The sequence below is a fragment of the Bidens hawaiensis genome, unplaced genomic scaffold (genome assembly GCF_021521415.1).
Source record: "Bidens hawaiensis isolate Kalapana, Puna unplaced genomic scaffold, B.hawaiensis_p1.1 tig00019441_1, whole genome shotgun sequence".
Taxonomy (NCBI): domain Eukaryota; kingdom Viridiplantae; phylum Streptophyta; class Magnoliopsida; order Asterales; family Asteraceae; genus Bidens; species Bidens hawaiensis.
Window position 1 is genome coordinate 329658 of NW_027492951.1, and position 6227 is coordinate 335884.

Here is a 6227-nt window from a genome sequence, read left to right on the forward strand (position 1 = left end):
GTTCGCGCTCGCAACGCGTGGGGTTTCTTTTTGTTTGACGTTGGTTTTGTTGATCAGTTTACTTTTTGGTTTAGTATCGGTGGCGTAACCTCGATACCGACCGAATTCATGTCAGTGACACACGATTTTTGCTTTTTAATTTGTTGTATTAAGTGTTGACGAATTTATTTATTTGCTGACAACACTATCAGCCCATTGTAATATAGATAAAAGTAATGGACGGTGCCACATATTATTATTTTATTACTATCACTGTACCGAAATCCAGTGCATTCGCAACGACTCACCGTTGCAACACCTTGATTTTCCCAACCGAAACAAACGTTATTTTAAATTGCTTATCTTTTGTATCATAAGCCATATGCATTTTTTTTATGCATTTTTTTTGTTTTTGTTTCAGTACCATAACGAAAGTAACCGAAACCGACAAAATTCGCATTGACTCGCCGCTGCAACGCCCAAATTTTAACAACTGAATAAAAGTCGTTTTAAATATGTTTTTATTGTTTGTTGCATAAGCTACGCAAATACTATGGGCGTTTACTAATTTAATTTTTAGGTTTAATGTCAGTATCGTAGCAAAACTAACTGAATTCATGTAACTTTATTCATAAGCTATACGTGTGACGATATCCCGTTTTGGGCTCTCACATACTACATTTTTGTTTTCCTCTCCTGGCTGCATAACTCAGTTTAAAGTTTAAATACCACATTAACCCAGTAACTAAATCAACTTCAGCCCATTTATGTTAAAATACTTCTAATGCATTAAATACTTAGTACCAAAACGATCATGGTTCCCTCGGTTATTGTATCATCCTTGTATAGGTCAAGTTGGTTAGCGAAAGAACTTAAACTTACTTATCTACGATTAGGTTAAGAATGTCAGCCTAAAGAGAGAACGCATAAGTTCTTTTTTAGAATTCTAATTTTGTGAGCATTGTATTTGGTGTTTTATTTTTATTTTTTTTAACATTATCACTATTTCATTGTTTTAGTAAAAAAATAAAAAAGAAAAAAAAAACAAAACAAAAAAGGAGCTTTGTATGGCTTATAATATTTTATGAATTAATTTTAGTTAATAACACTATGGTGTTATATAGAATAATGGAAACCACGTTATGTGTTACTCCCTTCGTCCCTCTTTTAAGTGTCATGGTTTGAAAAACACAAAATTTAAGGTAGATTGAATGATTACTGTTTTTGCTTACCAAATGACAATGATGCCCTTGAAAATTGGGTCCGTTAATATTATTTATTAATGCTAGTTGTGTGTGTTTAAGAGTAAACTTGAAAATTGCTAATAAATTTTGAAAGTGAACATTTGTAATGGGACAAATATAAAAGAAATATGGATATTTTTAATGGGACGGATGAAGTATTATTATTAATCAAGTATTTTAATTGTTCCGATGAGAATAACTACGAAAGAAACATAATCAAATCAAATTTATTAATTACGACTAAACCATAACTAATATATTATCTCTGTTACGTTATTCTAATACCATATGATTATGGTGTTGTTTGATAACAATTCAAGTTACATCTTTTTATTGAAGCTTGAACACGATCTGAGTTTGTCAAAGATCTTACTTAACTAGAGTATGATTCGTAACGATTATTTTCGAGCTTTCAAATTAAAACAGGGAATAGAAAGGAAAACCATCACAGCTAACATCTTTTCTAGCACAACCAAACCCACACTAGATGAAAATGAGCACATAAAATCAAACCTGCTAAGAAGATATTCATCAAACAAAAGTCAACCCTTTCAAACTAACGAATTAAAAGTTGAATGAAACCAATTTGGTTTATGTTCATTTATTTGGATAGTTCCCTAGTTGCTCCATCTGCCAGCTCTCTTGAGCCGCGACATGATCATGCTCAGGCTTGTATTGCTGTAACCAGAATAACGAATGAAATAAACGGATAGATAAGAGTGCAATACTATAGTTAAATTTCTTTGTACCTCCATTTTAGTCAATAAATCTGTTTCATTTGAGGCTGATAAAACAATGTCCCTAGCACTCGGCTTTATGAAACCCTCTTTGACTCCATTGTCAAATAACGCAAGTAAACTGTTGTAATATCCATCAACATTTAAGAGACTAACCTGAGCATATAAATGATTTGTGTTAAATATGAATATACGATTACCGGTTTTACATTATTTCAATAGCTAACTTTCATAACTTTATAAGTAAACGAGTCGAAACTGCCACTACTGTTTCTCAAACAATACAAATGACAACTCACTGGTTTTTTATGAATTCCAAGTTGTGACCATGTGATCATCTCTAAAACTTCCTCCATGGTACCATAACCTCCTGAAACATGTGGCACCATGAGTACAAATTTCAGGTAAAAAGTTAAGAAATTTGAACACGATTATAAAGATACCAGGAAGTGCAATAAAGGCATCGGATTCTCGGCCATTTCAGCTTTCCTTTCATGCATATCTGAAACAATCCGTACCTCTCCAACAGTTTCACCAGATATCTACCAAAATTAGCAAATGAAGGCTATAATTCAACAAAAAAGATGCAAACAAAAAATATATTGAATAATAAACAACGGATCTTGTTAGCACAGAACTATCAAAACTACAAACTACACATGTGCTGTCATATTATTACGCTTATATGATCTTTTAGAGTGATTTTGTATTATCTTTTTTCAAACTATTAGCATGTAGTCCTACGTGTCAAATGTGTCAGAAGCAAGTAATCCTACATGGATCAAACATAACTGTATAATCAGTTAATCACAACCTTTGCAAACTGCTACATACTTAGGAGGTGTTTGTTTTTTCTATAAGCTCTTCCTGAGCTCTTTTGTCTGCACCGCACAGACCACGCGTAGATGTTTAGGTTTGCAGTGTGTTTGTTTTTCGAAAGACATTTCATTAAAAAATGTCTGCGCGTGGTCTTCTTGAAGCCGACATGGATCATAAGCTTCAAAGAACTTTAAACCTATTCTAACCTTCTAACCTAGCTTCATTCAAACCTGAACATTATTTCTTCACTCTCTCCACCTCCACCATTCTCCACCACCTTCACCACACCATCCGGCCACCACACACCCGCCGGCCACCACTCACCCGTCGGTCACCAACTCGCCGCCGCCACTGCCTTTTTCCAGCAACCATCGCGGCGGCAAGTTATTTCCAGCATTCCCGCCGCCGCCACAGCTTATAGGTTAACTTTAATAATATTATAGGTTAATGAGTAAGGGCTTTTACTTTGTAATACGGTAACACTAGTTCCACAAGGTATTGGATGAATCTTGAAATGAGAGGGAAGAAGTTTGGGCTGAGGATGATGGGTTTTTGACTTTTCGGTAATATTTTATAATTAATAAATATTTTATAATTTTATCTTTTATGAATTTTAATTATATTGATATTATTTAAAAAATAAAATATATTTACATGATATTTTGGTTCGCATCCGCCGACGTATACGTCAATTTATATATATAATTTTTTAATTTTATGTTTATCATTAGTTATAAACCAATGTTTATATTAATTAGTTGGTATCGTTCTTTTTAATTTTAGTTATATAAATATTATTACTTAATTTGAAAGAAAGAGAAGTGATGAATTGGTTACCATTTCTATGTTAGTTTGCATATTGTTCAATTGTTATTTTTGTTCAATTGTTAGTTTGCATATTGTTCAATTGTTATTATTATTTTTTTGTAGAAATTGATTTATAGAAACTGATTTGTAAAAACTGATTTAGCAGTCCGCAGGCGTTAAAAAAGAAACAGTCTTCTTCGTGCAGACTGCAGAGGTTTGGTCCACATCTTCTGCTACACATGTCTGTAAATGTGGTCCGCAGACTGCATACATTTTACCTCTTTAAAAACAAACAGCACCTTAACCTCAGGAATGTAATATACTAAATAAAGAACACTAACCAGGGCAAGAAAGATTTAAAACAAACTCAAAAATTCAATATTTATAATGGAAATACCTCAAAGTGGTACAAGAGCTTAGAGAATAACCCTACAAGTGAATAAGAACCAATGATTTTGTTAAAACCAACATTAAAATAAAGAACAAAACAAGAATTGATATTTGTGTATATGTAAACGTTTAAGGAATGATAAACATGTATGAAGAAGAAGAAAAAGAGAATTGAGCAATTTTATTATCTCAAAATTACAATTACAACTCATCAAATAACAAACACAAACTATATATATACACACTGTACACGGTCGTATATGTATATACATATACGACCATATAAGAACATACACGGCGTATATGTACTTACGTATACGCCCACACCCCCCGAGGTTGAGAAAACCCCAACTTGCATAATAGTTCGTGAAATTGAGGTCCTGGGAGACTTTTCGTAAAACTGTTAGCAAGTTGATCCTACGAGTTAGTATGCACCAAAGTTACGAGACCTTCTTGGAGCTATTCGCAAACAAAATGACAATCAATCTTGATATGTTTCGTTCGCTCATGAAAAACAGGATTCTTAGCAATATAAATTGCAGCCTGAGTATCACATTTGAGAGTGATAGGAATAAGATCCGGAACATTAAATTCTGTGAGGAGTCACGTTAACCAAGCAAGTTCGGCAATCACACGACGAAGTGAACGATACTCAGCCTCTGCAGAACTTAAAGAAACAGTAGGTTGTTTCTTTGATTTCCAGGAAATCGGAGATCCACCAAGAGATATATAAAACCCATCATCGTGTATTGGGACAAGCTGCCCAATCAGAATCGCAGAAAGCTTGTAATTCAAAAGAGGATTAATTATTGAAAAATAATCCTTGAGACATGGTGCCTTTGACATAAGAAAGTGTATGCATAGCAGCATTCCAATGAGGCAATCGTGGATCTTGAATAAATTGACTCAAAAACTAAACTGCGAAAGCAATATCTGGTCTTGTGTGTTTAAGATAATTGAGTTTACCAACAATCTTTCGGTAAAGCAAAGGATTTGTCATAGTAATATCATCATGAATTTTGAGCTGTAAGTGATGAGGTAAAGGAGAGTTGGTTACGGGAATAGCTGAAGTGTCAAATACTGAAAGCATATCCGTAACAAACTTTCGTTGACACATGATAACACCGTCAGTAGAGTAAATAACTTCCAATCCCAGAAAATAGTTAAGAGATCCTAAATCCTTGATTTTGAAAAATGTATTTAGAAAACTCTTTAAGCTGTTGATCTCTTCCATATTGTTACCAGTGACCAAAATATCATCAACATATACGACAACATATACCACCGAATATCCCATATACTTTGAGAACAAATAATGATCATTTTGGGAACCAACGTAACCTCGGGATTTCAAGGCAGAAGATAACTTCCCATACCACTTACGAGAAGCTTGTTTCAAACCATACAAGGACTTTTGAAGTTTAAGAATCTGGTTATGTGGAATTTGCAATCCAGGTGGTGGAGACATCTAAATTTCCTCATCTAAATCACCATGAATAAAAGCATTGTTGACGTCAAGTTGAAAAGGAGGCCAATCTCTTTTAGTAGCAATGACAATCAGACCACGAATGGTAGTCATCTTGACTACATGAGAAAATGTCTCGTTATAATCAATGCTTTTAGTTTGAGTATCACCCCTGACAGCCAACCATGCTTTACACCGTTCAACAGATCCATCAGCTTTGTGTTTGAGTTTAAAAACCCATTTACATTTAATGGCCTTTTTGCTAGGGGAAGGTCAACCACAGCCCAGGTATTAGTGTTCTCAAGAACCTGAAATTCAGTTTTCATGGCATCCTGCCATTCAGGAATAATAGCAGCCTCTTTGTAAGAAGTAGGCTCCGTAAGCCGGATATCACCGTAGTGAAAGATTTGCTAAACGGAAGAATATTAGAATCATAAATTAAGGTAGAAGGAGAACAAGAATTAGTGAGTGGGTGAAAACATGAAGAATCAGAATGATTGCAGACATAATCATTCAGATATGAAGGTTGTATCATAGATCTTGAAGATCTTCGAAGAGGTTTCGAAGAAATAGGAACATCGGAAGAAGTAAGAACAACGGAAGGAGTAGGAACAACGGAAGAATAAGGAACAACGGAAAGAGTAGGAACATCGGAATAAACAGGAACAGCGGAAGGAGTAGGTTCCTCAAAAATTTGATTAATGAGGTCAATAGAAGGAAATAAGAAAGTGTTTTTGGATTTGGTGATTGAAGGAAACAAAGCCTCAAAGAAAACATCTCTTAAGA

At 34.2% G+C, this 6227-nt stretch overlaps 1 pseudogene across 1 annotated transcript; it reads right to left on the reverse strand.

The window, feature by feature from the left end:
* Positions 1–1611: 1611 nt before the first annotated feature.
* On the reverse strand, positions 1612–3151 carry LOC143558346 (cytokinin riboside 5'-monophosphate phosphoribohydrolase LOG8-like; annotated as a pseudogene). The gene is made up of 5 exons (XR_013139726.1): positions 3104–3151; positions 2404–2502; positions 2260–2330; positions 1973–2116; positions 1612–1901 (listed from the first exon to the last, which is right to left on the reverse strand). The product of XR_013139726.1 is annotated as a cytokinin riboside 5'-monophosphate phosphoribohydrolase LOG8-like (transcript).
* Positions 3152–6227: the final 3076 nt, after the last annotated feature.